This window comes from Erpetoichthys calabaricus, chromosome 4 (genome assembly GCF_900747795.2).
Source record: "Erpetoichthys calabaricus chromosome 4, fErpCal1.3, whole genome shotgun sequence".
In the NCBI taxonomy this organism is placed as follows: domain Eukaryota; kingdom Metazoa; phylum Chordata; class Cladistia; order Polypteriformes; family Polypteridae; genus Erpetoichthys; species Erpetoichthys calabaricus.
The window spans coordinates 292,782,778-292,801,957 of NC_041397.2; positions in this window are offsets into that span (position 1 = coordinate 292,782,778).

The window sequence follows — 19,180 nt, forward strand, 5'->3', positions numbered from 1 at the left end:
CTCTTAATGGAGTCTAAACTGGGATGGTATTGTAGCGCAGTGGTAGTGCTGCTACTTCGCAGAAAGGATGCCAGGGTTCATGATGGGGGTCCTCCCTACATGGAATCTGCATGTTCCCACTGTGTTTATGTGGGTTTCCTCTGAGTGCTTCACCAGTCCAGAGGCATACAGGTTATGTGAATTGGCGATGCAAAATTAACCCGTATGTGTGTTTGTGGGTTCACCCTATGATGGACAGATGCCCTGTCCATGGATTGTCCTTGCTTTGAACCCCATGATTGGTGGGATAGGATACAGCTTCCCCACAACCCTGGTCAGGATTTACCGGGCATATAAAATGCCTAGACATCATTTCAGTCCCTTATTTATTTATTTATTTATTTATTATTTTTCAATATTTTTCCACATGAAAGTGACGTAATCCTAAAGTTTTGGCTATATTTTCCACTGGCCATAAAATCCCAAGCATGAAAGCTTCAGTTCGGAGGAATTCTTTTTCCTGGAACGGGTTTTCTCTCCTTATCCATTAAAATGGCAAATGGCTGGGCAATTTATTGTAATTAATAACCTTTTAGACCCAGGATCTATAAAAAGTACTCACCCCTTTGATTGTTTTCACATATTATTGTTATACAAGATTGAATCATTGTAGATTTCATTTGACTGGAGGCTGAACAAGAGAAAAAGACTCTTTAATGTCAAAGTGAAAATGGATCTCTGCAAAATGGTCGAAATGAATTACAAATATAAAACACACAATAATTGATCTCATAAGTATTTAGTAGGTGCACCTTTGTCATCCATGACAGCCCTGAGTCTGTGTGCTCACGTCTTTCTTTCTCTATTAACTTTAAACATCTACACACTGCCAGTTTTCCCCATTCTTCTTTGTAAAACTGCTCAGCTCTGACAAGGTGGTGATTGTGAGTGAGAAGCCTTTCTCATATCCACTTACAAATTCACAATTGGATTCAAATCTGGACTCAGCTACTCCAGGATTTAACATTCTTTTGAAGCCATTCTTCTGAAGCTTTGTCTTTCTGCTTAGAGTTGTTGTTTTTTTGGAAAACATTTTCTCATAGGGTTACAGTTTTTTTGTAGACTGCATTAGGTTTCCCTCTTGGATTTATCCATATTTTGCTGCATTTATTTTATCCTTACTTGTCTTCCCAGGCCTGCTGATGAGAAGCCTTCCCATAGCATGATGCTGTCATCACAATGCTTAACAGTGAAGATGGTGTGTTTCTGATAATGTGCAGCATTCAAACATGGTGTTTAGTCTGATGGCCAAAGAGCTCAATTTTGGCCTCATAAGACCATTGAACTTTTCTCCAGATGACTTCACAGTATCCAAAGTGCCTTCTGGCAAACTCTAGCCGAGATATCATTTTTTTTCCTTTGCCTTGCTCCCATAAAGCTGCAGTTTTAGTCTGTACAGTCTCTCCTATCATTTCTGATGTAGCTTGTAACTCCTTCAGAGTTGTCGGTGGTCTCTCTTCCTCTTCTTGTATGATCAGTCAGATTTTGTGGGCAGCCTGACCTAAACAGATTTATCAGTCTTTCCATCTCTTAATGATTGTTTTAACTAGATGTTCAATGACTTGGATATTTTCATGTTTCATCCCAACTTGCTCTTTTCAGTCCCTCTTTCATGAGCTGTTTGGAGTGTCATCATTGTGCAGGATAGGCCACCACACTGACTCACTGCTAGTTGACCCTTTCACGTTAGGATCATTTAGACTTCAGTTAATTGAAACCTCTAACAGTTGATCTCCATTTAACTAATCCTGTGAATTCTAAAATCATTGGCCTTCACCAGTCATGAATAAGGGTTATCATATTACGAGATCAATTATGTTGTGTTTTGTACTTCTAATTCATTTAGACCAATTTGAAGAGATCTGTTTTCACTTTGACATTAAAGAGTCTTTTTCTGGTTAACAATGTCAGAAGAGCTAAATTAAATCCACCGTAATTCAATCTTGTATAACAATAAAATATTAAAACTGCCAAGGGGTGAATGCTTTTTATAGGCAGTGAAAATTGGCATGCAAGAATTACATTACTTTTATTACAGCTCCAGGATCACAACAATATTGGACAAAACATGCAAACCAAACTTGCACAGGACACAACCTCCTGTGCTCACACAGATCGGGCCAATTTGCAGTTTTCCAGCAACTATAAAAGCTCTTTTGAGTCAAGAAAAATGTGCAAATTAACAGTAATCAGGCTGGGCACAGAGTGCAGGTCTTTGGAGCAATGAAGCAGGAGTGCTGACCACTGTGCCACCATGTACAGTACTTCTCTTTATTGAAGAACATCATATAAAGTTTACTTCCTTCATTTCTGGATGCCAAATCCATAAATAAGCATGTAGTGTTACACTAAAAGAACAGCCTTGACAGTTCATTGAAAAGTACAATACAATAAAATTTATGTTTGTGTTGCTCAAAATCACACAATAAGTGCCGCAACGGGCTTTAACAGGCCCTGTCATTTGACAGCCCCCCAGCCTTGACTCTCTAAGAAGACAAGGAAGAACTCCCTTGTAGGGAAAAAAATGGTAGAAACCTTGGGATAGGCAGTTGAAAGAAAGACCCCTTTCCAGGTAGGTTGGACGTACAGTGGGTGTCAAAGTGGAACCGTTTCTTTTACACAATTATTGCTGCTCACTACAGGATCCTGTGTCTTTGTGCATACTCACTGTGTCTAGGATTGATTTTTTTTCAGGTATCTACTTTTCCTCTAAAATTCCCAACATGAATGTGTTAGGGTTAAATGGGAATTCTGTATAACTTGATGGTTGTTTTTGGAGCACACTGAAGCTGTAGAGCAGAGCAATAACCACTGTGCCCGCAAGCTAATCCTGGTAATATTACGTCAACTTCATTCACAATATAGAAAAAGTATTAACACAACAAAATATTTCTTTACAGAGAAAAAATATAAAGCAAGCAGGATGTGCTTGACCACAATTTGGAGGGCCATAACATAGGGTCTGATTTTTTTATATGAATGAGAGATTTCAGTTTTTAAATAAATCAGCAAACCTTTCAGTTAATATATTTTAATTTTGTCATTATGAGTGCATATTAATGTGGGGAAAAAAAAGCAAATTTATTCATTTAAAATTGAATCTCCAACACAATAAAGTGTGCAGAAAGTGAAGGGGTCAGAACACTTTCTGAATCCTCTTTATCATCCTTAATGCATTTTAAATTATCATAACGGAAATAGATGTATTCATTCATTTCTTGGGGTTGGGTGTAATGGACTGCCGTTGGTTACTTAAATTACAGGCAAATACATTTCAATACAAATAAAATAATAATCTTTTTGTTATTTCAGTTCGCTTTTCACCTTGAACAGTTTTTTTTTATGAACTTTGATATGAGCATTGCTGTTGTAAGCACTTTGAGCTACATTATTTGTATGAAAATGTGCTATATAAATAAATGTTGTTGTTGTTTGTCCAGCTTGCGGTGGGCTGGCACCCTGCCCGGGGTTTGTTTCCTGCCTTGCACCCTGTGTTGGCTGGGACTGGCTCTAGCAGACCCCGTGACCCTATAGTTAGGATATAGCGGGTTGGATGATGGATGGATGAATGGATGTTTGTCCAGCTTAAATATTGGCCATATCACATATCATGCAGAAGGGATATAATGGGGGAGTACATCCTAAAAACCAGTGCCAACACAAGGACTACAATTCCCATCTGGCAGCAGAAGTGCACTGAGGCTGATGGGAGAACACCTTTATAAGAGTGTACAAAATTTTGTACCGGCCAAAGTGGGATCTCATCAAAAATCGCAGGTTCAGAACTAATTTTAATAACAATTTTATTGCAGCTTTAGTCTAACAGTATTTATTTTTGTCTCATCAAGGGTCACATTTAGCCAGGCTGAGTTTCCAAAACATTTTTTCCCCTTATTTATTTTCATTTAAATCCTTTTCTGAGAAAAACATACATCTGAAAGACTTGTACAGTGTTGCCAGCCCCTTAACTAGCAACGTTCCTCTGTTACTCCCAGCCAAAAAATCTTTTAAAGCACTATACATAGACAAGGGGTAGCCACTTCAATCCTCACCAATGTGCAGCATCCATCTGGATGATGTGTCAGTAGACATTTTGCACCAGGACAATCTCCACGTAGTAGTTATTAGATGGTGAAGATGAACAATTAGAGACAGGGGATGATTGGTTGGACAGAATGACCAGGCCATGATTTAGCCAGGACATTGGGATATACCCTACTTTTTATGAAAGATGCTCAAGGATCTTTTATGACCACAGAGAGTCAGGACCTTGGCTTTTACATCTCATTTGAAGAAGAGCACCATTTTTGCAACATAGTGTGTCCACCACTGTGCTGCGGAATTGGGATCCACATTCAGACCACAGGGTATGGACCCCCTGCTGGCTTCACCAACAGTTTGTCCAGCAGAAATTGAAGCTTATTATAAATGGTTTTGCTTTTGAGGTTAAAGAAACTCGCGGCTGCAAATATCAGGCATTTCCTTTAATAATATAGTATTATATTATATAATAATATGTAAAGGAGCAGAACCGTTCTGAATTTCAGAGCAGATTATATTTTTCCCAAATAAAATAGCATAACATAACATTCTCACACCTTCAGAGCTCATCCCATCTGCATCACTCTTATAGCCAGAACTAGTCCTAAATGAAGTATATGTTCATCACAAGGTTCAAGTGAAAAGCATCAAAACACAAATATAGGAACCATTCAAAAATGCTACTAAATAAATGTTGTCACACATGTGTGCTTAGGAGGCAGTCAACAAGCCCTGAGGTGATCGATATAATACCAGACAGGGGGTTGAATTGGGGTACTGATGTCTCTCTGTCTCTACAGAACAAAAGAAGAAAAACAATAATAACACCCACTCACCAACAACACTTCAGGCATCTGAAAATGGCTCCATACAGACCATTCTTTCTGTGATGACGTCACTTCCGGCACATCATGAAGATGTCACTTCCGGTCCATTTTAGATGACGTCACTGCCAGCTCATCGTGATGATGTATGTCACTTTCCGGCCCCCCTCTGATGACGTCACTTCCGGCTCTTCAAGATGATGTCACTTCGGGTCCCTCGATGATGATGTCACTTCCAATGTCTGTTAACATCACTTCAGGGTTTTCCGTCATTTCCTGCCAACTCATTTCCTGTAGCCATTTTGTATTTAAATGATCATTCCACTGCTGTATGCTGTCAACTGTTTTGTTTTTTTCAACACAAATTGACCCAAATTTGCAGATATTATACGGGGCAATTCCCCAACTCTTATTTGCAGTTTTCAGTTTATTATTTCTTATCACAATTTGTTAACAGCCATATTGTATAAAAAGCTCAGCAATGGTGTCACAATCCAGTAGTCATGAGCAGTGCAGGCCTTATTTGGGGTTACCTCCAGTGAAGTGTGACTTTCAGAATATTAATCTGATAGAATTAGTTCAAAATAAATGCAGATAAGATTTTTGCAAGAAGAACTCTAAATTATTTAGGAAAGTCCAATATACTGGATTATTTAGGAGTTGAGAGTAGGAAGGGGAATAATTTGGATGCACTAACTGATCTGAGTGAATGACAGATTACTAAAGTGCTACTTTAATCTGTTATGACATTTTCTTATATTGCCGTTCACATACTGTATGTATTACATTTGAAAAATAAAGAACAAATTAATTATTCAGTCCTTTTAGAGGACCACCATTGCTGTTTTTTTTTAACCAGTTTACCATCATACCACCTTGACTGATAAGTAAAGAAAAACCAAAAAGCTGAAAGTGCTAATGCCAGTTAAAAGCAATATCTTTTATAAATGTGCTAAATGCATTATAGGACTTGCACAGGATTAATGATTGAGCACTTCTCAGTGGTCTAGAGGTACTGTTCATTTTTTATTTACTCTGTATGCTCGGAATCAGATTTTTTATATTCATGGAGAAGTTCATAAAGGTATGAATCATCCCTCCAGGTTGTCCTATTATCATAGCAAATGGTTCTATTATACTAGTTTTTTCCCAATTTGTTGAATTTAATAGCATACATTGTGTCAAACTCATAAGGTCATACACTTTAGAATTCAAATAATTTCATAGGCACACTGGAATAGTTCCAATACAGAAACATTCCCTTTCTAAGAATATTCACTTCTTGCTAAGAATTATTGTACGGGATGCAACAGTGATAAGAGTCTCCACGTGTCTCTTTTGGTGGTCATTTTTCAGGAGCCTATTGAGCTATCGAAGTCTGTCAGCTTCCCCGTGGTCCAATTTTATTGAAATGTGGCACACTTATTCTTCAAGGAAATTTGTCTAGACAATTCTATATTTATTGAGATATCCTGAACAGATCGTGCTGTGAACAGTTTGAAAACTTCCGAATCTCTCATTGAAAAGCATCAACAGATTTGCAAGTTTGTCTGTCTTAAAACAAACAGACTTTCTATGAAACATCAGCTATAAATTAGTAGACTGTTTCAGTTTGACTTTGAGAGCAGTTACACCAACTTGTCTGTTATCATCTTTTTTACTTTTGATACATTCTTCTGACGGCAAACAGGTCCTAAACACAATTTAATGTAAAGCCAGCAGACTGCATGTGTGGTGTCGGAAGTTGCATTCACTGCTGGCTGCTTGCGCACGTGCGGGATGGTGATCCTCTTTTTAGCATATGCAGTGAGGTGTGCACTGAAACTGCTGCATGCATTTTGTCCTGCCGATACTTTATTTAGTAACAGGAAGGTTAAAAGATTTTCCTAACCATAAATATATACAATGCAAGCAAGGAAAACAAAATGTTACCTAGATATGAATGAAGTACTCTATGGCATGTAAACCACTATGCACAGAACATATAAACATTTAGTCAGTACCATTTACCTTACACTAAACCAAACTCACAGATTATAATGATTCAGTATTTCACTGATTAAATTAATGTCAATGTTACTCTGAAACTGAATTAAGTTATCTTTGATTTTACATTTTAGGTCACATAAAAGGGTTGCCATAGGTGCCATCATACCGCCTAATATTCTTATCTCATCTCACCTAACCCATCCATTTTTCCTTGTGAGGGTTGTGGTGGCAGCAGGCCAAAAATGTCAACCCAAACCCCACCCCACCACCACCACCACCACCTACAGATTCCAGCACTTCCAAAGATATATAATCCCTTTAGTGTGTCCTGGGTATAACACAGGGTCTCCACATAGTGGGACGTGCCCAGAGTAGTTCTAGGGGAAGCAAAATGCCCAGACTACCTCAACTGACTCCTCTTTACTCTGAAGCTCTCCCGAATTGCTGAGTTATTCACCATATCACAAAGTGTCAGCCCAGTAGCCTTGTGAAAAAAACTTATTTCTGCAACTTATGCTTGTGATCTCATTCTACATATTCATGTTTTTACCTACAGCTTATGACCCACCCTGGCCATAACATAACAATCTAATGTTGTGGACTTAGATAGATAGATAGATAGATAGATAGATAGATAGATAGATAGATAGATAGATAGATAGATAGATAGATAGATAGATAGATAGATAGATAGATAGATAGATAGATAGAGTGCATCTGGAAAGTATTCACAGCGCATCACTTTTTCCACATTTTGTTATGTTACAGCTTTATTCCAAAATGGATTAAATTCATTTTTTTCCTCAGAATTCTACACACAACACCCCATAATGACAATGTGAAAAAAGTTTACTTGAGATTTTTGCAAATTTATTAAAAATAAAAAAATTGAGAAAGCACATGTACATAAGTATTCACAGCCTTTGCCATGAAGCTCAAAATTGAGCTCAGGTGCATCCTGTTTCCCCCGATCATCCTTGAGATGTTTCTGCAGCTTAATTGGAGTCCACCTGTGGTAAATTCAGTTGATTGGACCTGATTTGGAAAGGCACACACCTGTCTATATAAGGTCCCACTGTTGACAGTTCATGTCAGAGCACAAACCAAGCATGAAGTCAAAGGAATTGTCTGTAGACCTCCGAGACAGGATTGTCTCGAGGCACAAATCTGGGGAAGGTTACAGAAAAATTTCTGCTGCTTTGAAGGTCCCAGTGAGCACAGTGGCCTCCATCATCCGTAAGTGGAAGAAGTTTGAAACCACCAGGACTCTTCCTAGAGCTGGCAAGCCATCTAAACTGAGCGATCGGGGGAGAAGGGCCTTAGTCAGGGAGGTGACCAAGAACCCGATGGTCACTCTGTCAGAGCTCCAGAGGTCCTCTGTGGAGAGAGGAGAACCTTCCAGAAGGACAACCATCTCTGCAGCAATCCACCAATCAGGCCTGTATGGTAGAGTGGCCAGACGGAAACCACTCCTTAGTAAAAGGCACATGGCAGCCCGCCTGGAGTTTACCAAAAGGCACCTGAAGGACTCTCAGACTACAAGAAAGAAAATTCTCTGGTCTGATGAGACAAAGATTGAACTCTTTGGTGTGAATGCCAGGCGTCACGTTTGGAGGAAACCAGGCACAGCTCATCACCAGGCCAATACCATCCCCACAGTGAAGCATGGTGGTGGCAGCATCATGCTATGGGGATGTTTTTCAGCGGCAGGGACTGGGAGACTAGTCAGGATAAAGGGAAAGATGACTGCAGCAATGTACAGAGACATCATGGATGAAAACCTGCTCCAGAGTGCTCTTGACCTCAGACTGGGGTGACGGTTCATCTTTCAGCAGGACAACGACCCTAAGCACACAGCCAAGATATCAAAGGAGTGGCTTCAGGACAACTCTGTGAATGTCCTTGAGTGGCCCAGCCAGAGCCCAGACTTGAATCCGATTGAACATCTCTGGAGAGATCTTAAAATGGCTGTGCACCGACGCTTCCCATCCATCCTGATGGAGCTTGAGAGGTGCTGCAAAGAGGAATGGGCGAAACTGGCCAAGGATAGGTGTGCCAAGCTTGTGGCATCATATTCAAAAAGACTTGAGGCTGGAATTTCTGCCAAAGGTGCATCAACAAAGTATTGAGCAAAGGCTGGGAATACTTATGTACATGGGATTTCTCAGTTTTTTTTATTTTTAATAAATTTGCAAAAACCTCAAGTAAACTTTTTTCACGTTGTCATTATGGGGTGTTGTGTGTAGAATTCTGAGGAAAAAAATGAATTTAATCCATTTTGGAATAAGGCTGTAACATAGCAAAATGTGGAAAAAGTGATGCGCTGTGAATACTTTCTGGATGCACTATAGATAGATAGATAGATAGATAGATAGATAGATAGATAGATAGATAGATAGATAGATAGATAGATAGATAGATAGATAGATAGATAGATAGATAGATAGATAGATAGATAGATAGTGAACAAGTAAACTAACAGACAAAGTTTATTTGTCCCAAGGAGGAAATCTGGTATTTTACAGAAGCCAATAAATCTGTAAATAAATAAATACATAAATATGGTAATAAATAAATTCACAAAAGAATGACTAAAAAGAAAAAAAATGTTTAATTTGGTTAAAGATAAAAAGAGCAGTCACAGTTACTGTGAGGTACATTAAAGGTGTATTGCCGTATGTATGAAGGAGCCCCATTGGTGTTTTTTGAAACACTTCTGATGATTAATTCATTGTCTAAAAGTCCACAGTGCTAGTGTGTCAGCATTGCTCAACATGGCCATCAGTTTAGTGTTCATTCTCTCCTCCACTATGACCTCCAGCAGGTTGAGAAAGCATCTCATAACTGAGCCTGCCTTTTAATTAGCTTGTTGATTCGGTGGACCTACTGTGAAGTGATGTTACTTGCTCAGCACACTGCAGCATAGCAAATCGCACCATCACAGGGTTGTAGAAGATGTGAAGGATGTCACTACCCACATTAAAGTTTTGCTGACTTCTAAGGAAGAAGAGCCTGTTCTGCCCTTCCTTACATAGTTCCTCTTGTTTACAAGAAAAGTTGAGCCTGTCATTGATGTGGAGCCCCAAGTACTTGTAGCAGTGCACCAACTCCACTCTGTGAATAGTGACTGGGCTCAGGGTCACTTTAGTGCAGTGAAAGTCATAAGCAGTTCTTTGGTTCGGCTGATGTTAAGTTGCAGACAGATATCAAAGTTTTCCTACTGACTCTTATACTCTGTCTCAACCCTCTTATTAATACATCCCATTAGTGAAGAACCATCTCTGAATTTCCACTTGGTTCTCGTTCTCCTAGTGTTGACCTTAGGCAATTTCTTTTGCTATAATCATCTCCTGGTTCCATTTCTGTCTCCAACCGGCTTCACTCACCTTCCCATTCCTCTGCTTATCCAATCTAAGTTTCAGGCTGGATTTTGTCTCTGCCAGTTGAATCCCAACTCACCTCCCCTTTCTAAGTACACTGCCCCATTGATATGGATCATCCATAAAACTCCACTCCAGGGACTTTGGGATGTTAGGAGCACCCTTTTGCTTCCCTTTGTTTCCTCTATACTGTACATCACAGCTATCCCTAGATCCTTGAGCTGCTTTAACTAATAAATGGCTCGACCATAATTGCAGCCCCTATGTTGACTATCCAGGGACTAATATATTTAAAGCAAGAAACTTTTCCTGCCAACTTCCTGACTGAGAAAATTCTTTTCACCTTCTGCAAGTCCCCGCAATGATCTGTCCCTCACTTCACTGCTCATGGAGTAATTACTACCACTTTCTGATACCTATTTATCCACATCCACCCGTGTGGTATCCTCCTTGAAAAACAGACCCTGCCGTGCCTGTCATGTTACAGCCCTATATCACTTCTGCCCCAGCAAGCATTTGCCATCCAGGCAGACATAATTTTGGAAAGAAAAATCAAATACCTGCTTATTTTTCTTTCATTTCTGTATCCAGCTGGTTCTCTTTTTTTTTCTTTCAAAAACCAGAGGCACATTGCTGTTAGGATTCCATCTTCTACTGAATGTCATCTTTCCGCTAGGGTGACGATAAAACCTGATGAAATTTTATTTGAAATTTCAAATCCAAACTGATACAGGAGCTGTCACTCATTGCCTCCAGCCAGTTGATTGTTGCTTAATGAGGAACCTTCTCTAATATAGAAGCATATTTCCTTCATAATAAATTATTATATATGTACACATATAAACTCATTGGCCAGTTTATTAGGTACACCTGTACAACTGCTTGTTAACACAAATATTTAATCAACCAATCACATGGCAGTAACTCAATGCATTACAACATGTAGACATTATCAAGAAGACCTGCTGAAGTTCAAACTGAGCATCAGAATCGGGAAGGAAGGTGATTTAAGTGACTTTGAACGTGGCCTGGTTGTTGGTGTCAGACAATCTAGTCTGAGTATTTCAGAAACTGCTGAACTACTGGAATTTTCACGCATAACCATCTCTAGGATTTACAGAGAATGGTCCAAAAAAGGAAAAATATCCAGTGAGTGGCAGTTCTCTGGGAGAAACACCTTATTGATGCCAGAGTTCAAAGGAGAAAGGCCAGACTGGTTCAAGCTGATAGAAAGGCAACAGGAACTCAATAACAGAGGTAAGCAGAAGAGCATCTTTGAATGCTCAACACATCAAACCTTGAAGCAGGTGGGCTATAGCAGCAGGATACCACATCAGGTGCCACTCCTGTCAGCTAACAACAGGCACCAGAAAGCTCAACAATACTGGACAATAGAAGATTATAAAAACATTACCTGGTCTGATGAGTCTCGATTTCTGCTGCGACATTCAGATGGTAGGGTTAGAATTTGACGTCGACAACGTGAAAGCATGGATCCATCCTGAATTGTATCAATGGTTCAGGCTGGTGGTGGTAGTGTAATGGTGTGGCGGATATTTTTTTGGCACACTTTGGGCCCCTTAGTGCCAACTGAGCATTGTTGCTGACCATGTCCATTCCTTTATGACTGCAGTGTACCCATTTTCTGATGGCTCCTTCCAGCAGGATAACACGCCATGTCACAAAGCTCAGATCATCTCAGATTGAACATGACAATGAATTCACTGCACTCAAATGGCCTCCACAGTCACCAGATCTCAATACAATGAGCACCTTTGGGATGTGATGGAATGGGAGCTTCACACAATGGATGTGCAGCCGACAAATCTGCATCAACCGTGTGATGTTATCATGTCAATATCAACCAAAATCCCTGAGTAATGCTTCCAGCACCTTGTTGAATCTGTGCCATGAAGAATTACAGCAGATCTGAAGGCAAAAAGGGGTTCAAACTGGTACTAATAAAGTGGCTCTTGAGTTTATATAAATATATATGCTGTATGTTTTGTTAGTGACAGCAATAAGATGTCATGTTTTAGCGTTCTAGGAGTGGAGAATTTCTTATGATGGTCGCTTTTTTATTTCATAAGAATATAAATGACGTTATGAATACTCAGGGCACGCCCTAGACTTAGCTTGTGCAGTATATACATAGGAAGGATGGGCACTTTCACCCAATCATTTTAAGTTTACATTTATTTGCTTAGCAGTTTTATCTAAAGCAGCGGTTCTCAACCTGTGGGTCGCGACCCCATCGGGGGTTGAATGATGATTTGCCAGGGGTCGCCTAAGACTATTGGAAATATGGGTTTTGTCTATTCTAATGTGTAAAACTTGTTATTGTACAAATTTTTTCCATTGGTAGTTACTAGTTTTTTACTATAATTGTCATTCGAGGATAGATGTTGCAGACAACTGAATCAGAATAATTTCAAACGTTTTAATTGTCGTAACTTTGTTATTTTTAACTCTTTACATTACTGTACATCGAACGGCGTGACGTTACATAACGTCACGCCTTTGCGGGGATTTATGCACTTCGTGACGTAATTGTAATCAAATCCGTTTCTAATTAGTAAAGCATAAACAAACGTTTTATAGTCTGTGTCATTGAAGCTATTGTCATATAATATTTTCATTAGCGAACCAACCCATGACAATGGATCATGTAGAAAAGAACGTTAAGAAAAGAAAATATAGTGACAATTTTTTACAATATGGTTTTACTTCAATAGTTACAGCAGGAATTGAGAAACCGCAATGCGTTATTTGTAATGAAGTTCTATCAGCCGAATCTATGAAGCCGAACAAACTGAAACATCACTTTGATAGCAAGCATCCAAGCTTTGCCGGCAAGGATACCCAGTATTTTAGAAGCAAAGCTGATGGAGTCAAGAAAGCCAGACTTGACACTGGCGGCAAGTACCACCAACAAAACGTAGCAGTTGTTGAAGCTTCATATTTGGTACATAATACAGTTCAATACACAATGAAGAAAAATAAATAAACATAAGTCATAAAGACAAAATTTCATTTATTTGTAATTAGAAATAAATATTTCACAATATATGATTACATATTGTTTTTGTTATTAATCACTATGCTTTAATTATGTTCAATTTGTAACAATGAAAATACATCCTGCATATCAGATATTTACATTACGATTAATAGCAGTAGCAAAATTATAGTTATGAAGTAGCAACGAAAATAATTTTACGGTTGGGGTCATCACAGCATGGAAATTGTATTAAAGGGTCATGGCAATAGAAGGGTTGAGAACCGCTGATCTAAAGCAACTTACAAAAGAGGTCAACATAATAGGGTAGACATCAGTCTGGAGACTGTTGGAGAACAAGTGTGACAAAACAAGGGTACAAAATCGAGTTTCATATGTGAAAATTTCAAGACAAGATAAAAGCGAGTTACAATTCCAAGTTTTACAAACCTAGCAGCTATCACTTAGACAGAAATTCAACAAACAAACAATTCTCAAATACATTGAGGGAGTTGGAGTTTTGAATGGCAGTGGGCTGCTTGTTTCACCAGCCAGTAGTTGAACACGAAAAAAGAGTCTGGACCAAGATATGATGCCATGCACCATTCATCAGCAGATCAATTGGCGGAGAAGGAGCACAGGACCTCACAAGTGTCTCCATATATACAGTATATAGGTATAGACCTTCTAACCGCTCTGTAGGCAAGTGTCAAGAATCACACTCATAAAGGGCCTGGTCACCAAGGCAGTTTCCAGGCTATTCATATGTTCAAAGGGGCAACATGATCCCACTTTCCTGATCAGGGACCATGTGCTACCCCTAACAACAAAATAACAGATAAAATTCATCTTACCACCCCTTCTTGACCTCGCACCAAACCATGAATGGCATTGATGTGATGCCATCCATTCAGCTTTTTTTTTGTCTGTTTTCCAGCCCGTGCCCACCAGTTGTCTTAATAAAGTGTCAAGCACTTTTCTTCTACGACTCTTTTCCAGGACACAACACTTTACAGGGTCTATCGTCCTTGGGCAGCCCCTGCCTTCCATAGAAATGTAATTGAATGTTCTTTTCTTGTCTTTGTGGATAACCTTTGGGAGTTTACCCTCCCCTGTGATATGTGGGTCTACTTACACAACTTCATTTACATTAATTGAAGTAGACACTTCGATCCGTGGACTGTGAGTTCTCGACAGGTTCCTGTTACCCATACCCCTTGCTGGTTGCCATTTTCTCTTCTAAGTAATTTTGCTATGAAATCTATCTCAATCTTTTCAAATATGAATCTAATAAAAACAACCCCCCCCCCCCCCCCCCTTACAGGTAGTCACTTTCATCATCATCTGTGGATGTCACAATTTTTGATTCTTTTTTACATTTTTCTTGGGCTCTACAGTATGTATCTTCATGCTGTTTTTGCTTTTTGTACAAATAGGGATTTTGTACACTCACTGGGGGACCATGTAGAAAATGTGTTGTCATTTCTACATGTTGTGACTGAAATGTATATACTGTAAATACCCGTAAATGAAAGTTTGCAATGTGCACTTTTATCACATCTGAATTGTTTGATTTGTAATTTCCAACTGTGGAACAGAGGGGTAAGTCAAGGAAAAATGTGTCTTTGTCCCAAACATTATGGAGGGCACTGTATATCTTCAATAAACAATACAGTTGATTAGAAGTATAAAATACTTTGTCTTTACACTATGCCATGCATGGGTGCCTGCGGATTATCTTCCAGGCTCAGACAAAGTATGCAATACCTCATCAGGGCAAGAATAAGGGTAAGAATACTCTTCTTTTTTTATTTTTATTCTCCTCTGTAACTCAGAGAAGATGCCGAGGGTGTCAGAAAGATGCCATGTCAGTCTGAAGAAACACAGTTCCATATGACAGAATCAGCCAACACCAGACCTACTGGAGAGAGCCGATATCTTTGAGAAGCCACAGAGGCTAGGAAGGTAGCGGTTATTGTGTATTATTATGTATGTCATTTCTGTTGCACAACTGCACGCTAATTTTTGTTCTTTTTTTTTTTTAACTTTGGTAGTACCAGTTAAGACCCGGTTGGCACCCCACCTTATCTTTGGTTCTCCTTGGCCTCATTTTACACTGCACAATTGTTTTGGTTTGAATTCAAGTCAAAGTAAATGTTACAAATTACTCTTTTTTGGTTTTATTAGCATTTTTCCTACTGTCCCAATTTTTTGAAATTGGGGTCGTGCTATCACTGAGTTGGAAAGCAGCAAAACTTGGGGAATAATGTGATTCTTAGATTAGAACCCCAGGTCATTGGATTAGCCTTCATTGGTTTTGGCACAAACAGTGAGGTCACCTTGGAAATGACTTGAGTGGCATCAATGTCTAAATAGAAGTTAAACTTTTAGAAAGAAAAACTATTAGGGCAAATATGCATATGGAAAAGGGCAGAAATTTAGATGCAATGTACCTATATGAGCTATAGTGAGGAATAAATAACCTAATGCTCTAGAAAACCAAACCTGGCAAACTCAAAATTCTTTATATTATGATACTGAATGTTCTCAGAATGTATTTGTCTAGGTAATAAATCATTTCTTGATTTGCCATCTCCTGTAGCTTTTGATTAAATGGTTTCTGGGACAAACAGAGCCGAAACACGTCTAACAAAAATCTACTTTTAACACATTTCTAACCCTGCAATTTCATGCGCCTGCCTTTGTTCTGCTTGCTCATACTAATCCGCTACTTTACACCTGACAAGTTACTCCTGTGTTAGACTAGTGTATATACGAAATTACATCTTGTCATTGAGAAAAAAAAATATGACCCCAGAAAGGCTGCTGTTTTGTCTGGGTTCTGTAATAAGCTCTGATTTCACAATGTCCTTGTGCAGTGATACATCCTAATCTGTTTTATATCCTGGAGATGGCAGCCAGTATTACTCAGACAGATGACAGAAGAAGAGATCAAATCAGCGACAGCACAATTACGAGAAAGTCTTAGCACAGTGACAAGTGAAAAGGCTACCTATAACTGAGAGACGGACAGTCAAAGATTAAGCTTCAAGCTCTTTTGACACCCAGCACTGTGTAAATGGCAGGGCCAAAGCATGGCATTAAGCTGAATACAGAATCCTTAAGGTTAGAGCGTAATTGGGTCTCTTTTTTTTACCTCTGTGAAATCTGTCTGTTAATCTGGGACACATATTTTTACAGCAGGGCAGAGTTTAATGATTGATTACAATAAGCATGAAAAGGAGATAAATGCCACCTTCACGAGGCCCGGTAGGGAAGCATTTAAAGTAGAATAAAAGTGCTTAAATTAGCTGTAATTTATTAGTGTAAAAAGAGGACAATAGAACTGGCTGAAAAGTAAGACGTTTGCCCAGCTAGTGGATGATTTCAAATGTATGTGCCTGTTTGAGTACTGAATTCTCTGACAGGAAAATTCTGGATGCATAATCTCTAATATCTGTTTTTATTTTTTGTTAAATCTAACTTGTATTTAAAGAAATAGCAGTGTAATGGTAGCACTCAATCTATTTTTGTTGTAATATAACAACTAATAAGTCAGGGCACAGGCGGCACGGTGGCACAGTGGTAGCGCTGCTGCCTCGCAGTTAGGAGACCTGGGTTCACTGGAGTTTGCATGTTCTCCCCGTGTCTGCGTGGGTTTCCTCCGGGCGCTCCGGTTTCCTCCCACAGTCAAAAGACATGCAGGTTAGGTGGATTGGCGATTCTAAATTGGCCATAGTGTGTGCTTGGTGTGTGGGTGTGTGTGTGTGTGTCCTGCGATGTGTTTGCACCCTGCCTGGGATTGGTTCCTGCCTTGTGCCCTGTGTTGGCTGGGATGGCTCCAGCAGACCCCCGTGACAAAAGAAATGGATGGATGGATGGAAGTCAGGGCACACATGGATAAGCAATATCTCTGCTGTTACACTTCTTATATACAAAAGTGTACGCATCGAAGTGTGTGTGTCTGTCCGGCCCGGAAGTGAAAGGTGGAGTCGGGGTAACACAACACAAGTGAGGCCAGCATGTTAGCAAAACGAAACCTCCAAAGAAAGACAACGTTTCTTAGCTGCTAACATCGGCGAAATGGTATCTCTTTTACTTTTCCTCCCACTGCTAATGCACAAGCGAGGTGAGCACGTCAGCAAAACAAAACCTTCTGTGTTTCCACGCTTCACGCCTCTTCTGGATTACAGATCACCCCTTGGAATTGTTTTTTTCTGGATTTATGTGCTTGTCCTGTACCTGCTTGTTTGTGTTATTTCATCTGGGTTCGTAAACATTTTCATTTGGAGAACAATACCAACTGTGACACTATAGCCTCACCATGATGCCGATACATTATATTACGGATAGATACGGGGCAAGACTGTCAAGTTTTACGTACGAACCACAATGAGCAATATACCAGAAAGTTTACAACGGAAAAAAAAAGGAAATTTTTTTTTTACTTTTATAAGATTTTTGGTTTTACCATCAATTTGTTTGCTTAGTTTTTCTTTTTCAGATGTTTCACTGTATGTTTCGGGTGCAAGTCTCATACGTAACATACCATTTTTACCGACCGGTGTTTTAAAGGTGGCGCAGATGCTAAGCGCAGTCACGGGTGCCTGGGAAGGTCAAACAACAGCTATAGGAGGAGTTCAAGTTGTATTAATAGTGTACGTGCACCGTAATGTTTAAGTTTGTATATTAGTAACCTCGAGGTTAGGTATAAATGTTTTTGTTGTTTTAATATGTATATGTTGTTGTTGGATATTTTGATTTGTACTTGAAGTGTACGATTTCCCCAGCAGGACTTAAATGGTATCTCCCTATGATTAGGTAAGCCGATCCTGGTAATGAAAAAGGTTTATAAGTACAGTTGTGGCTGCAAGAGGGGGAACGATCATTTGGAGAGAATTAAGACTAAGAGGTGCCTGGTGGCTGAGCTGTTGGTTGCTGTAAAGGAGTGTGTTAGGCTCCTGAGGACCAAAAACAACTCCTGAGATTTATTTTTGAGGAGTTGTACTTTTGACATTATTTTGTATTATTTTATGGCTGCTGATGCCCGTGCATGGACTGGAATTGATTATATATATATATATATTAGGGTAAGAGCCTCTGTGTTTTCCAATTTCTATTTTTCATCCTTTTTTTTCTTCATAATTTGATTTTGTCTTGTCACAGGATTATTATTATGTTTATGTGCATTCTTTTTACATCAACAACTGTTTTTTTTTCACTACTCTATTGTGGAATAATAAAATTACCTTTTGTTTTGAACATCTGCCTCTCTCGTACCTCTCTTATTACCCCCTCAGTCCTGGTCGCTCTCAGATTACTAGCAGGCCATCTGTTTTAGTTAGACGGCTTGTGCAACCAACGTCTACAGATCTTCACGCAACAACTGGAAAATGGAAGGACAGGAAACTATTCACTTGGGTTTTCAATTCATTTTTACCATAAGTGGAACAAGAATGTTTGTGGACTGTATTGTGAGTGTTCATCATTAACCATTTTGTAATTAGTGGTAGTTAATTATTATTAACATCAAGACCATTGGAGTGGGCTATGGTGTAAGCATTGTTTCTTTAATAACTTTTTTTGTGCCTTATTTGTGTAATATACTCTTTACCAGTAACAGCGCGATGCACGATAACGTGCAGTGAATACACTTGACTTGAGCATTTCTAGTTTTCATTCTCTTTCTCTGTACGTTTACCATTCGTTTGCTCAGAGGTTGATGTACTTGCTGCTTCCTGAGCAGATCGTCTTTTCTCCACCCTAGCGGCCTGTTTCTTCTCTTCTTTCGTTGGCATCTTTTCGCATTAAACGGATTAAGTCAGTGTTTGTGTTGCAATTACTTAGTACATTTTCTTTAATTTTTTTCACTTAAGCTGGCACTTAAGTCTTCAATCCGCCTCAAGAAT